The 18,372-nt window shown below is 44.5% G+C and overlaps 1 pseudogene; it reads left to right on the forward strand.

The window, feature by feature from the left end:
• The first annotated feature begins 16,016 nt into the window (after positions 1–16,016).
• Positions 16,017–16,135, forward strand: LOC120618369 (uncharacterized; annotated as a pseudogene).
• Positions 16,136–18,372: the final 2,237 nt, after the last annotated feature.

The raw sequence follows: 18,372 nt of genomic DNA on the forward strand, positions 1-18,372 counted from the left end.
CGTTAGTCACAATTTAAGCTAAATTTCTTGGAGTGTGGCCCAAGTGCCACTCAGGAATATTTGCTCAAGGGCACGTTCCCGGGGTTCGTCCCCAAGGCCCCACACGCACGTCTTCGGGAAGAGACCCGGGAACCATCCTGGGACCCCGCGCTCCAATGTGCTCGCGCAGCTGGGGAGCGCCGGCCGTGGCCGCCGGGGCCAGACCTCGCCTTCGCCAGCCCGCTGCCCGCTGCCTCTGCCCGGCTCTGCTTCTCTCTCCTCAGAGGCTCCGACATCGCCATTCCCTTCCAGCCCTATCGCCGTGAACTTGGTGAGCAGCGCGCACTTGGGCTGGTGGAATGACTGCAGCCGGCTCCTCAGCTCCAGTGTCTGTCCCCTCTGGCTCGTTCGGCACATTACTGCTAATTTTACTCAAATTACTCCCTTCCTTTAAAACTCTTCAGTGATGACTTTTTATGACTAATTTATCCACCTAAGTGCCTTAGCCCGCGTCTGAGGCCCTCTGCAACCTGACCTGGATCGAGATTTTTTTTTACTCCTTTCTCGGATCCTTTTACTCTGCGCTAAACCAGGCTGGTGTTTTTTTTTCTCTCTCTCTCTTTCGCTAATGAGACATTCTATTTATTATTTATATTGTTTCTTACTCCAATTAGAATTCCACCCCCTGCTCAGTGTGACAGAATCTTTAAATAGCCAACAAATAACACCGTGCACACCTCAAGCCACCGCGGCCAAAAAAAATGTGCCGCCCCTGCTCTCACTGTCCCCGTGCGAGCTCTGCACTGAACTGTCGGGTCGTTATGTGCGCGGGGGTCTCTCTCTGGCCAGCTCAGAGGCGCCTTGAGAGCAGAAGCATGTGCTGAGGTGGCACTGCCAGCAAAGAGCGGCCGAGTTTCTGATCCTGACGGGGCCTCGGCCCCTGCTCTGAGCTCACGAGGTGACATTGTGACTGAGCTTGGCATCGGGTGCAGTCTCCTGACCTCAGTGCGGTGTGCTTCCCTGTCACCGATCAGGGGCCTTGAGTTACCAGCAAGGTTCCCTTACATCACGTCGGGTGGGCCCGGAAGGTGGTTTTTGGTGATCCTGAGACGATGCCCTTCAACGGTTCCTATGGCCGGCTCTTTGCTCAGTGTCCCCATAGATAAAAAATGCTATACGCCCATCTGGCTTTATTCATGCAGCGTGCACTGGGCATCATGAAGCTCAAGGAAGGCTCTGTAGAGGATACAGGAGGAATAAGACATGGAGTTTGCCCTCAAGGAACTTAGAGGCAAGAAAAGATGGATGCCAAGAGCTGTAAGCAGGGCTGACCACATCAGGCTCGGCTCACCTGCCCACGACGGAGTCCTCCCCGAGCAAGGAAGAGCCGTTGCTCTGGAGAGGCAGGATCTTCTCACACGCAGATGGTGCCGCGTCCAGGTGTGGGAGAGCCAGGGATCCTCAGATGCTGTCCTTGGACCTCCTGCTCTGACCCTTCTGAGGGACAGACCCTCGGAGGCCTGGACGGCCCCGCGCCTCTCCTCCCTCTCCCTCTACTTCATGGCGAATGACGGAGCGGGTGGACGTCGCCCCGCCCACTTTCCCCTGCTCACTCTCTCCATGCTGCAGCCCAGACACTGCAGGATTCAGGCTCCGGGGACTGAAGCAGAGGTCAAGCTGGCCCTTGCAAGGAAGCCCCTCTCCCCCAGCAGCGTTTCCAGTGGCTCTGCTCAGGGGACCCGGCTGTGGCAAGGGCTAACAGAGTGATGCTTCTCCCCATTATGCTGGCTCTCGTTTACAACTTCCTTGGCAATCGTGGGATAGAGGTGGTTATTGGCGGGATTTGAGAACTCTTTGGTTCTAGAAGGTTGGTGAGAGTCACCAACGCTCTCATCTAATCCATATTAGAAAATGCAGCGTCACTGAGAATTGCAATGAGAAAGAACCAATCCACTTTGTTCTGTTTGTGTTTTACAGTTTACAAAGCGCTTCCACTGCAGAAGAATAAAGGAAATTTGCGAGTATTTGGTGTAGAGATTTTTCAAGTGGCATAAACATGATACATATTAGTTCCCTTTATCAGTTTGAGGGAATTCGATGAACTATAAACAAAGTCAGAAAACATCTATTGGTTTTGGAGGAGTCTGCAGTTAGACTCCAAATGAGTGGTTTTTTTTTTTGTTTTGTTTTGTTTTTTAAATAACAGACATGTACATTCTCATAAAAGTAAAAACATTTGATAATTTTTGTCCGACTTCGTGTATGACAAGCATACTGATCCCTCGACCACTAAACGTCACAGTCAAGGGTCACAGTCAAGGGTGTGAGCCATTTCCCCGCTTGGTTTTCCCAATTCAGATTATTTGTAAACCTGCGTGTGACATAACGTCAGGGGCCAAGTGCAGCAAAAGCGTCGTCTTCCCGGTGACATGGGCTGGTGTCCCTGTGGAGTGAGCTCCATTAACTGATGAAGATGTCAAAGCGAGTTCCACAAGTGTCAACAGCTGCATATTTATCGCCGCGCCACGGGCCCCCGCAGACCGAAATCTTCCACTGTGTAGTCACAGCAAAGACACTTAATTAACGACTCGGCCGAATCTGGCTGTCTTATTATTTACAGAGACAGCGCCGCGGCTTAGCTCGACCGATGTGCAAACAAAGCGCCCTCGGGGAAGCTCGCATTAATAATTCTGAGCCAGACGTTCGGAGAGGCCCCGTCATGGAGCCCTCGGTGATTTACAGCGTGTCCTCTGCCATGTTCTCCTGTCCCCTGCATGCAGATGAGTGACCACGGCGGCGGATCTTTCTGTTCCAACTGCGTTGGGCCTTGTTTGCTGCAGAAACACCCTTATCTCCACACGGGCCTTAATGGAGATGGATGCCCGAGTGGGCAAGTCGCTGGTGTCTTTTTTGTAAGCGTTTCCATACGTGTGCTGGGCATCAGATGGTCACCTTAGCAAACCGAAGACGGATGAACCTTAATACTACGCATTTGGGGTTCACTCCAGTTGGGTCGAGGATTATAGTACGAGGTGAAATGCTGATCATTGTGAACCCGGAAGCAGAAAGCCCCCTGGGAGAATGAGAGGGGGACGGCTGCTAGCGGGGGCCTGGAGACCTCTCAGAGTGGGGGGCGGGGCTCAGCGCACTGAGGGGTGAGCAGAGGTGATGGCAGCTGTCTGAGAGAAGGACAGTCCTGAGAACCACTTGCAGGATGGGCGGGAAGGGCATGATGCTGGGTCAGTTAGAAGCCCTTCGCCATTGGTTGGTCAGAGGATGCATGTTCTGGGTCCAAGCACTGGAAATAGAACAGAGAGATTATATTTGAGAGACGGCCTGGAGGCAGGATCGAGAGATTTGACGAGGGGCTGGGTGTGGGGACGAGAATGTGGCTGGAGAGACATGCGGTCGCTGTGGCTCAGACGGGTCTCCATCTGTTGCTATCTGCAACTTTTGAAAATACTGCTTTGCTGTCTTCTTGCATCTCATGTGGCTGCGGGCAATTTGATGTCAAACGAGTTTCTATTTGTTTGTAAGTGTCTGTGTGTGCACATAGAATGTATGTACATGTATGCGTACATAACTATCCATCTATCAATCGTTTATCATTTACCTATCTATATGTTGTCCATCATTATCATCATCATCGTCTATCTGCTATCATCTATCTATCGTCTATCCAATTTTCCACTGGATAGTTTCAGATTTTTAAAAATCCTGTTACTCTCCCGTTTCAACGTGATGTCTGAACGTGAGCCTCTCTCATCTGTCCTGCTCGGGACTTGAGAAGCCTTGGAATCTGAATTGTCATCTTCAATTCTTGGAAGAGCTTCGGTCACCGTTTCTTCGAGTGCCTACCCTTCCTCTACTTCTCTCCTTCTCACTTTCTCACGATCCAGCGTGGTAAGAGTTTCTGCCCGCCGTGCGTCTCGGCTTTTCTCCCATGGCCTCTGCTCTGCCTCATGCACCCTGGGATAGTTCCCCACTTACATTTCAGTCCTCTGCTACTTTTCCCCCCATCGCTGTGTTCTCTGCTTAAGTTATGACATTTTTTCGTGCCCGCGATATTGCCACCTGGTCTCTTGTTCCCGCTTTATAGCAGGACTGTGGTCCCTTATGCCTGTGATGACATTCATTATCCGACTTTAAATTCTCCATCTACCTTCTCCATTATTTCCCCCTCGGGTGGCCTTCGGTGTTTGTCTTGTTGTCTTTCCTTCATAACGGTTGCGGGGAAAACTTCAGCCCTCGAGCTCTGCTCTTCTGCATGGAATTTTCCAAGGAATTCCAAACACGCCGATGCAAGAAGGCTTCGCTTCAGAACTGCGGCTTCATGTCGCCTCGAGCTTGGCCTTTCATCTCTCAGGCCCTGGGAGCCCTCTGCAGACAGAGGCCACTTTCTTGAAGGAGTAATTTTTGGGACTGGTGTCAAACACAACTGACACCAATTGTTCAATTTACAGAGGAAGAGAAGGGTACATGAGGGAATGAAATTTCTGTTTTATCTATTATTCATGCCTCAATTTGAGCCTGTCTACTTTATAAGAACTAGATAGAACCTTGACTTTCTGGTCCATTATTGGTATACTTACCTATTTGAAACATTTCAATGTTTGCTTTAAAAAACACCTGTATATATTCTAACAGGAATATTCGAAGTGAAAGAGAGAATGAGTGTCATTTCTGATTTAAATTGCAGAATTCTCATTTAAATGAGTTCCTCATTTAAAATTTGGATCTATTTCTGGTTTTGAGATCCGTTAGTCCATATGACTGCATTAAACGGTAGATACATACTCTTTTAAAATATAAATATATGAAAAACTAAATGAGGCGCTTTGGGTTCTGTTGATTGTCGAGCTGATGTCCACTTTATGGAATCCACTTCTGCTGCAGTTGGAAACTGACAGCTGTCAATATCAGTTGCTATTTACATCACTACCCAACTTCTCACAGATCCGCCGACCCCTTTCACATTTGTGATTATTTGCTGAATGCAGCTCACTTTCAGTAGCTGCGATTCAGACATGTTATGATTTTAGCACTTAATCCCATCATCTACCCTCAAAAAGTAATCATTAAATGTTTACTATTGTACCACAATCTATAGAAAGAATTATGCAGAGTCGGTTCACACTTTCTAGTAGCTTATGATTTTAAGGAAATTTTGACAGAAATCACACAGAAGTTACATTTCCTGTTTTCTAAGGAACACGATCCCGATTCTGGGATATTTACACACTCAGAAGTAAGAAACGCGTTTGTGACAGTTAACTCCCAGCTACCCAAGGGGTATTTCAGAATACGCTAGGGTCACTAATCGTTTTAATCAGTTATAGAAATTCTGGTTTCACTCTACACTTCTGTGTCTTATTTTTTAAAAGTTTCTTAGAATTACTGCATCTGACTCTTTCTGAAGTTTAAGTTAATTGGCATGAAGGTGGGCAGAACGATCTCGTTCCAGCGTGGTTTACTTTTGATTGTGAGCTTTAAAAACCTACCATCGCCTTCAGCTTGAGAAATGATAGGCTTTCATTCTTGTAGATGATAGGACACTTTCAAACTTCCTTCTTCACACTCATCTTTGAGAAATTCCTTAGAGAGATACATTTTTCTCCTTTTAAGATGTGATTCACAAAGTTTTTTCCTTTGAAATCTGAAACTCAAGAATACTTAAAAAAAGTATAGTGTACATGCGCCCGCGTCGTTTGCATCGAAACCAGATTCCTCCCTCACAGCTGAGGCGGGAGCACTCCCTTGCCTCCGCACCCTCCAGGCTCAGCAGCTGGGTTCCAGAATGCTCCATGCTCTTCTTTTTGGGCATCCATAAGCCCAGTTACCTCTGATGAAAATAATCTTTCTCTTCCCCTCTAATGGACGAGTATGCTTCCTACGGGTCTCTGCTTAGTTGTCACTACTAAGCTAGTTCTGAAACTATCTGTTCAATGGGTTAACCCCGCGAGTTTTGTAGAGAGTGAGTTCTAGGATTTGAAGCCATTTTCTCTTCAAAGTCACTCAAACACACTATAAATCAACTTTGCATATGCGATGCTGCCACCGAGGAAACAAAGTTTGTGCTATAAAAGCATGGATATATTCTCCAGCCTGAAAGTGCCACACATCACTGCTTGTCACATTCCACCAGAAAAAGTAAGTCTTAGAGCCACCTCCAACTTGAAAGGAGCATCTAACTTTAATTGTTCTCTGTGTCCAATGAAGCAAGGAAAGCTGGAAATATCGGTGAATGCCAACGAAATCTGCATGATCGAGGCCATGGTGGGCGAGCAATGGAAGCTGTCATCGCGTCAGGCTGACAGCTGTGGAACGATGCCATCGATTGTGAAACATACCTAGGAGACGAAGATCTAAAAATTTGAAAAATAAAAGTGTATCTTAGAGTAACAAAATACGGTGTCTGAAATCTGCATTCCTTTTAATGGCCAGTTTCTTTAACCAGTTAACACATTCATATTACTTGGCAGAAGTTGGCCTTCGAAAAATTTTATAACGGTTTGAGATGTTTCATGAGTTTTTTCAAATCACAGTTACTTATTTTTTACTATTCATTGATAGTTTAAATAATTCTCACTTATTTGATTGGTTATACAAGTTAGGTTTTCGTTTTATTACTAACACTCGAGTTGAAGTTCCAAGTGTGCTAATAATTTAATAAATTGAATGAATGCTATTTAGTTTATTAAAATTCCTACTTGAAGCACCCACATTTATACTAAAAGTTCTGAAATTTTAAACGTGGCATCCATGTTATATTTGCTGGTTATTACACAATTTGTAGCTGCACCTTGGTGAGTGTGGACCAACATCCACCATACCATAGTTTCTTGCACACGTGAGTACATAGTGCACTTTTGTGCATTTTTGTTTGAGGATTAAAATAACAAAAAGGAGAAACAAGGACCAGTATGGGGCTATGGGCTTTCTAATGATTATAAGAACTTCCAAAATCTTTACAGGAAAATACTTGGAAAAACCATATTCCTGATTCCTATAAAAACTGAGTTAAGTGACCAGTATAGCTGATGTATTAATGGCCTTTCGTGTGTTGAATGATAACAAATAACACTTTTTTGGGTGTGTATTGTTTTATTTCCATTTTTTAAAATAGTCAAAACTTGTTTAGATGAAGCATTTGTGAAACTCCTTAAGCGCTTGTGTGAACCGTTGGGTTTGCAAATCATGGACCTCGTTCGCACCCACACGTTTACAGATCAGGGAACGGAGGCTTGTGAAGATTTAGAAACACGATTGAGAAATGAGGGTTTGGGGTTCTGCGGTCCGGCTTTCTGGACCAGTGGTTTTCATGCATGCACACACATATGCATGTGTGTGTATGTTTGCAGGTGAGTGTGTATGCATGGACACCTCTCCGTGTATATGTATTCATCTATGTCTGCAGCCATGCATGCTTGCACATGTATGCACATATACATGTGCGGGCGAGCATGCCGGTGTGCACATATGTGCATGCACATGCATTTGCATCACGTCCCTGGATTACATGCATGCACGTATGCCTGTGTGCATACATACCCGTATGAAGTCATGCATGCATGTATGTATTTTATTACTTCTTTTACAGAGATTCAGGTACATTTACTAACACCTATTATACCCTACATATTTTAGGTTTTTTATAAACTACAGTTTGACCCTCTCTTAATGGCCAAAATAGTTAGATTTTACTTACATATATTAGATACATTTCATGGGAAAGCCCTGCACTATAACAGTTTCAAGACGTCTGCATATTTGTGCGAAGGATGTGGATATTTTGGGCTATAGAATGCTCTTCTTTTTTCGCATATTTGATCCTGTATCACATTTATAAGGATAAACACTCAACAGAATTTTGCTAAGAGAATATCGTATTATTTTATCACAGTGAAATCACCTTTTCTTAAATCCAGAATGCAAACTCATTTAAAAATATAGAAAACACATAAAAAGACAGAAACATCACCTGAGAACTCGTCATCTCGAGACAGCTACCAGGACTGTTTCCACACGTCTCTCCACACTTATGCGCACGCACCTGCAGTTCTGCACAAACGATCGTCTCGTGGATGATCCCCCATGTTTCACGCCTTATTCTTCCTCTGAGGTTTCTTGTTGAACCTTCTTCGCTTCACCAGCTCCCTGCCCGGCGCAGCCACGTGGACCAATGTCCTTGCCGCCTTGCTCCCCGACCCCATCCTCACCTGCAAACAAACAGATGCCTGAGTGGGCGAGGGTCAGAGCCTCACCAAAGCAGGATCTTTACCTCTCCTCTCCATGGCTCACTTTTCTCACTCAATAATGATAGTATCATTCAAGAATGTCTCAAGTTAGCTGACAGAGATTTAGTCACATTCTTTGAACAGCATCATAATATCTGCACTTACTGGCTATCGATCCTTTGCTTTGTTTTCAGTCATTTAGTTGTGCCGTGGTATCAGCCTTGTTAGAGGGACCAGTGACACTACTCCCTTTGGTTTTCAGTTTGAAGGGGTCCTTCTACCCCATCCTGGGCGTCTACACTTCACACGTAGAAATATTTATTTTATTAGAGTCTAAATACTGGTGAACGGAAAGGTCAGATTACTAAGGAAAAGAGGTAGGAACCCTTAAAATCAGACGCAGCAAAACCTGCCTAATTGCAAACATAGCTGACTTGGAAAACGATATGAATATCTAGACTCTTTCACAGGAGACAAACTCACCAGCATTTTACAAACACCCCGTATTTATTCTGTTTCGACTATCTTCCCAGGCAGTGAGATTAATCATTTTTTTTTAAATGAGAAGTTATATTTCTGGCCAAAGCATTAAAAGATGAACAAAGTTTATTTGTGATAGGTCATAAATGCTAAGTGGGGGTGAGAGAGCCCTCTCAGTCAGCCCCCGTGAGTGTACCCCCTTATCGTAAATGTGGCGATAACTCCATTCCAGTGGTGAGCTGCGTCGGTGACGGTGGAGCCCTAATTTTCTCTTTAGTGCCCTTGCAAATCCAAAGCCGGAGAGAGGTTAATGCTTTCGCGAGCCCATAGCTGTTCTTCTATTTTAACTCTAGATGAAGAAATGGTACTGGGATCGTCGGTTTCCACCAATTAACCACTTTTCTCTCTTCGATCCATTTTGCACCCCCCCAGCTTTCACTGTAAGAGGAGGAAAGAGAATAGGACTCGTTTTCACAAAGAGGTCAAAGCGAGCCTCTCCTTGCGTTTGGAGGATGGATGTTGTGGTGACTTCATTTCCAGGTGCCGTGGAGACCCCAGGCTTGGGCGCAAAGACAGTAATTGTGACTCAATATAAAATTCATAAAGAAAGACTCAAGCCTTGGACATCTTCTCGCGGGAATAAAAGGGAATTCTTGTCCTCCTTTTTGTGACTGAAACTGTGACAGAGACAGAAGCTGTAGTTATAGACTTCAGGTGACTTCGTTCTGCTGTCGGCTGCATTAAAAATGTATGAGCATTTCCCAAAATACATAACTTTTGGAAATAGTCGAAATTAACATTTACGAAAAAGACAAATTGCAGATCGAGTGGCAAATCTACCAAACTATAAAATACTTGAAAGCGAATTGCACTTAGGAAGAAAGAAAGCACTTTTTTTTTTTTTTTTTTTTTACCTTGGGAGTGGTTCTTCAACAATGTTAAAAATTGGAAGTAGTATTCTTTAAAAAAAAGAAAGTATAAATTAAAATAAATACGGAGTGAAGAAAAGTAAAACAGTACAAAAACAAGAGACCTTCCCCCCCTCCCCCTTGATGCTGTAGCTCCCACATCCACCAACCTCCCCCCGCCCCTCACTTCTCTCTCTGTGGCAGAGCAGTTATCAACGGCAGACTTAGGCTCAGAAACACATCCACTTCGTGTTTTCAACATTCCCCTTCGACCTTCAGGATATTCTCTAAAGAAATGGGACGACCAGGCTCTTTCCATGGCACCCTGCACGCAGAACGGATGGAAGCAGCACACCTGGGTAGAGGGTGCAGTCCCTAGTCCACAGAAAATCAGCTCGGAGTGTTTCTCTGGTTGGGGACTATTAGGTGGTGGGCTGTAGGATACAGGACATCTCCAGGTCGGAATCAAGAGGACAAGCAGAAGGACAGGAGGTGATGACAGTGGCGATAAATTTCGCTTGGCTTCGTGTGCTTCCCGTCGTGGTGTAGTTTGAGCAGTCTGAGTGACATGGAGCCCTGTGTCCAGTGTCTTCCAATCATTTTCTACACATTTCTCTGTGCCTACATTTGGCTGAATTTCTTTCTGTATGCGATATTGTCTGAAACTATTTTCTCATCAGTAATAAATCAGAGTAGCAACACACGAACATTTGCTACCTTCCGATTTCTTTCTGTCTAAGAAAAAAAAATCATTTGCATGACTCATTAGTCTTTGGGGAATTTTAAAAAGAAGCACCGCAAGACAAAGGCGACCCCCAGCCTCTCTCTACTTTCGGATCTGTAAATGACTTCTAAGATGCTGAAAACTACGCACACATATCCAGCAGAGCGGTATATATGCATTGATCTCTTTAGGCCATCTTTATTACAGACGAATCAAAGGCAAACGTCCACACTCCCTCGGAAACACTCAAGAAGTCATTTTGCCTCAAGAATTACGGATGCTCCCTCTGAATGCATTACTGATTCAATAAAATGCCAGGGGATAGGGGTAGGCAACGGGCACCCAGCATGGCATGAGCTCAGAAGGCCTCGTGCAAGGCTGAGCGTGCAACTCCATCAGCCAATCAGATCGCCTTCTGTCCTGGAAAAGACCTGGGGACTCAAACATGTTAATCAAAAAATGTTTGCGTAAGCCGGTTAAAATGTGTGCCCTGCATTCCACTCTAAGCTAGCCTGAACTGGGCAGGGGATTTGTTTTCCTGGTAATCACTGGTTTTTATTGTGTATTTGTATGGCATCCATCATTCCGAACGTATTATAGGTAAAGCAAAGGGATTCATCACCCAGGAGCCTAAGTCACGTAAGCATATCCGATTGGCTTAAACAAAATGGTTAAAATAAAACTGGGGTTTGGGGACAGCGGAAGATGGATGATGAAAATTTAATCCACCCCAATCCATCATGTAATGCAGTACAAAAAGCAATTCATCTACTTACCCGTTTCCACATGGTTTATCTGCTAATACCTTGGTACTTAACGAAGAGTATTAGGCGCGATGGGAAGAGAGAGGGTACAGATTACATTTTCCATTCTTCGTGCCGAGCAGCTCTTGGGAAAGCTTGCGCAGAGGTGGGTGCTGGGAACCAGGGAAGATGGCCAGGAGCGTCAGTTTCCTGTGACATCCATCCCCTTGGTGGCGAGGCGCTGGCTTCTGTCCCCCCTCTGGCATGCTGGGGTGATGACGCCAGCGCGTCCCGCCTCAGGTCGTGTTAGGAGATGCGTGTACACGCTCGCGCCCCCCAGATCTGGGACAACGCTCCTACATCGCGATGTATAAAACACCCCACAAATGTAAGGAAAACTGAGTCCCGCCAAGAAAACCCTTTAGATGAGACGTGTTCACGGTTTTTGTTTGTTTGTTTGATTTTGAAGTCTCGGTTTTCATCCCCATGGACATGTGAGAGGGAGGAAGCCTCGTCTCTGCATCCCCTGAGATCCTCGGCGTGTGCAGAGCACCCCGATTCCGGCGCCCGGCAGAGGACTGAGCGGGGGGCATCTTTACACGCGGCCACCTGCCTCGCCCCGCCTGGCGATGCTCGCATCTCTCAGCGCAGACCCGCGCGCTCAGCGCTCAGGTGGGACAGCTTCCGTATCAGGCCGGCCTTAAACAGCATTGCCTTCTAGGATTTGCTTCCATCCAAGACCTTTAAACATCTTTACTCTAGCTGATATCACTTAGAGTCGCGTCATTTAGTCCTATCTCCTCCACGTTTGAGTAGCCAGGACGTGGGGCGACAGGCAGGGTCTGTCCGCGGTCTGGATTCCAGGGCAGGGCAAGGACACCTGCGGGCATCTGTGACCGAGGGGAGAGCAGCAGGCCACTTCTCACCTGGGTGACTCTCGCGATACTCTTTGGCCTGATTGCTGTGGTTCCCGAGAAAGAAGCTCGCTCACATTATCCAAATGAGTGCCGCAATGAGAGCCTATTTCGATCTCGGCATTTAGAGACAGAAAGAGGGTACCGATTTCCTCATTTTCTCATTTATTGGGGGGCTTTGGAGGGAACTTGAGAGAGAAGATCTGGAAGGCAGGTTGGGTCCTTGCTAAAGAGTTCATTTGACAATTTGCCAAAACCCAGGCGCGTCTGTCTCTTTGATGCCCTGTGCAGTTAGGTACCGATTTCACGTTTTTAAAGCACAGGTGTACATCTGAATAACACAAGCTACCTTACCTGCTGTTAATTTGCTAACTCTGCCTTGCAGTTCAGGGAGTGAAAAATTATGGGATAATCTCGCCTTTGTAAGTGATTGGATCATGAGCTGTTAGCGATAATAAGGACAATGTAAACATATGTACATAATTAAGGCTAAATCTTATATTAAGAAAAATTCCAATTATTTTCACAAGCACATGTTTCAAATCTTCAACCCAAGTGCTGAAAGCAAATCCAATTACCTGAATATAATTGTTAGACATTATTTGATAAACACGAGAGTAGTGTCTGTGACTGCATGATTAAAAAAAAACAAGCAACCTTTGTTTTCACCTGTTAAATTTAAAATTTTTAGCCAAATGCATTACTCTCCAGTTCTTTCTAGAACGACTTTAGAAAAGATGTCACATTTATGTTAAAAGACCCCTAGAGATATGTTATTACTATGGCCATGCATATATTCAAATTATACATTATGGAGTCAAATCTGCTTACCCTGAGTTAATTTAAATGAATATGACAAGAGTTTCTGGGAAAGATGTCAGCTAAATTATATGTTTACAAACTCCTCCTGCTCTTCCCTTCAACTGGCAAAAATAACGTCCTTCAAAATTAACGCAAAGAACTTAGAAGAAAATTCTTCGCTCTCAAAATGAAAACCTCAGAGCATAATATTCAGGTGGAGTGGACAGTGTGCTGGACACACAGGTGGTGGCTGTACTGTGCTTCTGAAGAACCTGATGGCTTCCTCGTTGGGAAGCAGCGAAGTGGGGCCATGGGCGGGGATACCTTGCGCCCTTGACCTTCCCTGTACAAACTGGCAGCAGAGACAGTAGAGGAAGAAAACAAAGGCAGCCAAATGGCACTTAGGGCAAAAAAATGAGATGAGATGTAATTGCAGCCAGGAACACAGCGACCGTGACTTTTCCTCTGACCAGGCTCCCAGCAAAGATGGGTGAGGGCTGCAGTAAACCTTTGCAGCTTCAGTCAAAGGAGACGGGAGAAATCACACACGCCGACTCACGGAGGCAAACGCCTACAAGTTTGGGCATCACTCTAATTTGTTTTATCATCACTGGCTTCCTGCCTGGGAACAGGGCAGCCTTTCACGGCTGGGGGTTTACTTCTCACGGAAGGGGCATCTGCCTACCTGGGCGCTGACCTGTGGCTCAGAGCTTCCGATAATTCGTAGAAAACCCACAGAGACAAAGCCTCCCACGCCCCACTGCCTTCTGGCCAGGGATGCCTTTCCAGTCCCTCGGCAGCTGCACGGGAGACACACGACATCAGCGTCCAAGGCTCAGAGGTCCCCAAACGGCGCTTTGTGAAAGGTAAGAGGACGCAGAAGGCTTTGGCCTACGTTATGATTAGACAAATTGCCGGATCTGCTGGAGCTCCCCCACCCAAGGCGAGTAAACATAACAAAAATAAATCAACGAAGCCCTCAGTATGGGACAGGTAAACAATCCCACATTAGAAACAAATAAATGAGATCAACAAGTGAGAACGGAAGAAACGCTTTTGCAAGGAAACAGGAAAAACATGGATTTACAAGAGATTCTTTTTTTTTTAATTGAGGTAACTTTGTTTTATAACATTATAACATAAGTTTCAGGGGTGCGACAGTATACACACCAGGCATGAACAAGCACACACGCAGTCTTTGGGGGTGTGTTACGTACAGTTGGAGGGATGAGGCATGAATGAGGGATGAGAAATTGGGTAAACGACACAAAAGGCTCTGAAGGAACTGACGACTCTCCCATTTGGGAAGGAGGGGACTCTGGGGTGGCGTGGGGTCGAGAGGTGCTCAGGGCTGTCTGTCAGGATTCTGCGCCATGGCGGTCTCCACCTCTGTCCTCTGTCACCCGCTCGGCTCCCAATTCCGGGTCCAGCCAGAGGGTCGGCAGGTCTGACTTGGACAGGTCTCCTCCTTGGCTGGGGACCCCCTGAGTGACACCTTGGCGGAGGTGAAATCACCAGGGGGATGGGAAAGAGGAAACGCAGACTGCCTTTGGTCCTGGACCAGGTGTCCATCTGGCACAGGCCCCGAAGTGATAAATCTAAATATTTACCAAAGAAGAAACAACGGAAATGTCCTCAACTCTTTGAGCGTGTTGAAATCCCCTCTCTAGGGAAACATTAGAACATAGAATGGATGGCAAAAAAAAAAAAAAGAGGAAATACAACTACGATAACAAAATAATTGCAATGAGAAAAAAATAAATATAAAAAGTACAGAATACACTCACAGCTGTACTCAGGGGAAGCTAAGCGGAAAATGGGTAGCCGTGAACGGGGAGATCAGTGATTAGAAGGTGGATTAGTAAAACGGATACATGCACACAAGACTTGGCTCTTTACAGAGAACAAAAGACGATAAATGGTCAAATGCTAGAGAGAATCACAAAGGGGTAGCTCTGTAATATTCCAATCTAAAATCTGAATAAAATATCTAATGTTTTCAGAACATATAAATGATCAAAATTGACTTAAGAAGAAATAGAAAATCCAAATAAGCCAAACAGTATCTTTGAAATTAAATGGGAGGGGGAGTGAGGGGAATGGCAAGGAGCCCACATTCCAGAAAAATGTGCCAAGCTCAGATGGTTTCTATTTGTAGATTCTAAGGTTGTGTAGCTGGAAAATAAGAAATCAACTGAAAACTACCAGAGAGTAAGAGATATCAATAAGACAGGGAGTTAGAAAATTTAAATTAAAAAGCCAACTGGTTTTCTGTATACATATGACCAGCTATAGAACATTATGGAAGAAAATATCCGTCTTATAATTGCAATTAAAAACCGCTGGAAAGTAAAAATATTTTGGAACAAAAAAAAGATGTAAGACCTCTCCGACAACTTAGCTCTCCTCCAGAAAATTCCACATATTCCAAATAGAAAGATCGAATGAATTTTTTAATTTCATGAAGCAGTTCTCGATTTCACCTGGAAATAAACATACAAGAAAAACAGGCCGTTCCTAAAAAGAAGAGTAATTGTTAGTGGGGGGAATCAGGGCATATGTAAAAATATTATGTAGTTATTTAAGACATGTTATTTAAGTCTTCAAAACATATACGGTATTTAAAACAATGTGCTTCTCACATATGAAGTGATAGTTGATTTTTAAACACAGTATCACTAATCTATCAGTGACGATAGAGAGGTTAGCCCTAAACTCAATTTCAAGTATGAGAACAGATAGATCATTTAATAAACGATATTGGTATAACAGACTAAATTTTATTTTTTAAATCTAGAAGCCTACAACATTATTATATCAATAGTAAACCACAGGTGGTCAAAGCTTTAGACTAAAAAAAAAAAAGAGAGAGAAACTGAATTAGGAATGAACTTTAAAAAATAACTAAGGAGTCTGAAGCCATAAAGTAAAAATAACATTGATATTTAAAATATATAAATATTTTAAAAATTTCTAATAGGAAATACACCATAAGCAATGTCAACAGAAAGACAATTAGCCTAATAGTTTTTGGACATATATGACAAAAATAAGAGCCTTGATGAGCAAAGAGCTTTTACAGATCGATAACTAAGGAATGAGCATCCGAATATAAAAGGGGACTTATAAATGACCTAAAACAGTTGAAAAAATATTTTCTTTTGCACTAGAAATAGGTGAACCCACCTTTTAGACGAGGAGTTGGCATCATGCATCAAAATTTAAAAGTAGTCTGTGGCCACGCCGCCCTGAACGTGCCTGATCCCTTCTGATCTCGGAAGCTAAGCAGGGTCGGGCCTGGTTAGTATTTGGATGGGAGACCACCTGGGAAGACCAGGTGCTGTAGGGCTTAAAAAATAAATAAATCAATCAATAATATTTAAAAATTGAAAAGTAATATATCATTTGACCTAGAAGTCACATTTTCCAAGGACAGTGCAGAGCGCGTGACAAAGTTTCTGGGCAAAATGGGAACAGCATTATTCATGATAGCAAAAAAGAAAAAAATAACCACAAAATTTAGTAAGTATATCACGGCACACGTGCGTGTATAGAAAGTGGGGCACTGCGTAACGATTAAAAGTGATGACGTAGATACACGGTTATCAACTTAAAGGACGTCTCTGAGATATGAAAAGCAAAAGCAGATTTGAGAACAGCCTGAATGGGATGACGCCAATTTCCTACACTCTCTGTGTCACTCAGGGGCCACCAGCTCGTTCATCCTCTCTGGAAAACGGGAACAAGAAACAAAGCTTTTTCTCTGAACAGTGGGGATTCGGGTGAATTTGACCTTTCTCGTACTCTTGTTTTTTGAGACCGCTCCCTTCTTCATTTTCTTCCCTCTCCTGTCCCCTTCTTCTGATATTAGCACGTGTCAAATTGAGTAAAGAATAAAAGCTATCTTCATTTGGGAAGAAACTTGAATCAGACGACGGTTTTTAAAAGTATCCCCAAATTTTAGATACTTTCAAAACTCTTAAAAAGGCGTGCATGTGGAGATACATGGGCCTGTGTTTCTGAAGCAGTGTTCGAGAAACACGGCCATTAGCCAAGACTTTTAAATCGACCGGAGACACCCATTTAGAAACACGTGATGTTTGGAGATTTAATCTCCCAAGATAATCACGCTTTTGCCATCCTCGGTGGTGCAGCTTGTCTCTTTAATGATATTTTCAAATTGCCCCATCAAGCCTGGATGAAATATTGCTGCTGAGGGCAGTTAACTGCACCCTGTTATTCCCAAGGCAGAGAGCTTTGTCGTCGTAACATTAGGATGGAGAATTTAAATGTAAAGTTTGGCGACTGGCCGTGAGGTGCCCGACTTTCAATCCCAGCCCCTTTGTTAGAAAAGCCCGCGCTTTTGGAAGTTTCATGACTCCTGCCTTCAAGGTCAAGGTGGTCCAGGTTCTAAATGTGAAAAGCCCTTTTGCAATTTCCTATGGCTACTCCCTCTTGAAGGCGCATCAGCATCTCCTGTTCGCTTTTTTTTTTTAATTAAATTTATTGGAATGACATTGGTTAATAAAATTATATAGGTTTCAAGTGTACAATTCAATAATATCTCATCTGTATGTGGCACCGTGTGTTCACTGCCCAAAGTCACATCTCCTTCCGTCACCATATATTTGACCTCCTTTACCTGTATCTACCTCCCTCCATCCCTCTGGTAACTACTAAACCATTGTCTGTGTCTACAAGTTTTTGTTTGTTTGACTTATGCATTCGTTGCTTTCAGTTTTATGTCTCATGTATGAGTGAAATCATATGTCTTGTTTCACTTAGCACGATCATCTCAAGATCCATCCATGTTGTCGCAAACGGCAGGATTTCATCTCTTCTTAAGGCTGAGTCATATTCCATTGTGTATATGGACCACAGCTTCTTTATCCAGCCATCCATCGAAGGACACTTGGGTTGTTTCCATGTCTTGGCCACTGTGAATGATGCTGCAGTGAACATCGGGGTGCATATATCTTTAGGAATAAATGTTTTCAAATTTTTCGGGTAGATACCCAGAAGAGGGATGGCTAGATCATATGATTCTAGAATTACGCATGCTTTCTGATTCGGGTCTGATTGGTTCTGCAGTTCTACATTGCCCACAAGTTCCCACCAGTTCCCACCAGTTCCCACCAGTTCCCACACGCTGCTGCTGCTGCTGCTGCTGCTGGTCCAGAGACAGGCTGTGAGTTCCGGCTGGCGGCAGCTAACTCACGTGACACAACCTTTGCTTCCCACCTTTTGAATGGTAAGCCCCCGGGTGGGGCTCTGCAGCAGATGTTAAAAGGGCTGAGTCACGAGGCGTAGGAGGCTCTCAGAAGGAGCACAGCGAGAGCTCGTTCCCATCGTACTTGCCCGGAGTCGTGGACATGAACAGGGGCCACAGGGGACGATACTGGACCAGAATCTTGGCAGGACTGATGAAAATTCGACAGCTGGAATAAAAGAAATTTGCTAGGCTCTGTGTCTTGTCTTGATTCCCTTCCCAGCCGGGTTTTGTGGGAATTTGTATTCGCGTTGGGATTCTTGCGTTAGTCTTTATAGATATTTACTTTGCCCCTCCGAAGTGGGAGCAGTAAAAGG

This window comes from Pteropus medius, unplaced genomic scaffold (genome assembly GCF_902729225.1).
Source record: "Pteropus medius unplaced genomic scaffold, Ma_sr-lr_union100, whole genome shotgun sequence".
Taxonomy (NCBI): Eukaryota; Metazoa; Chordata; class Mammalia; order Chiroptera; family Pteropodidae; genus Pteropus; species Pteropus medius.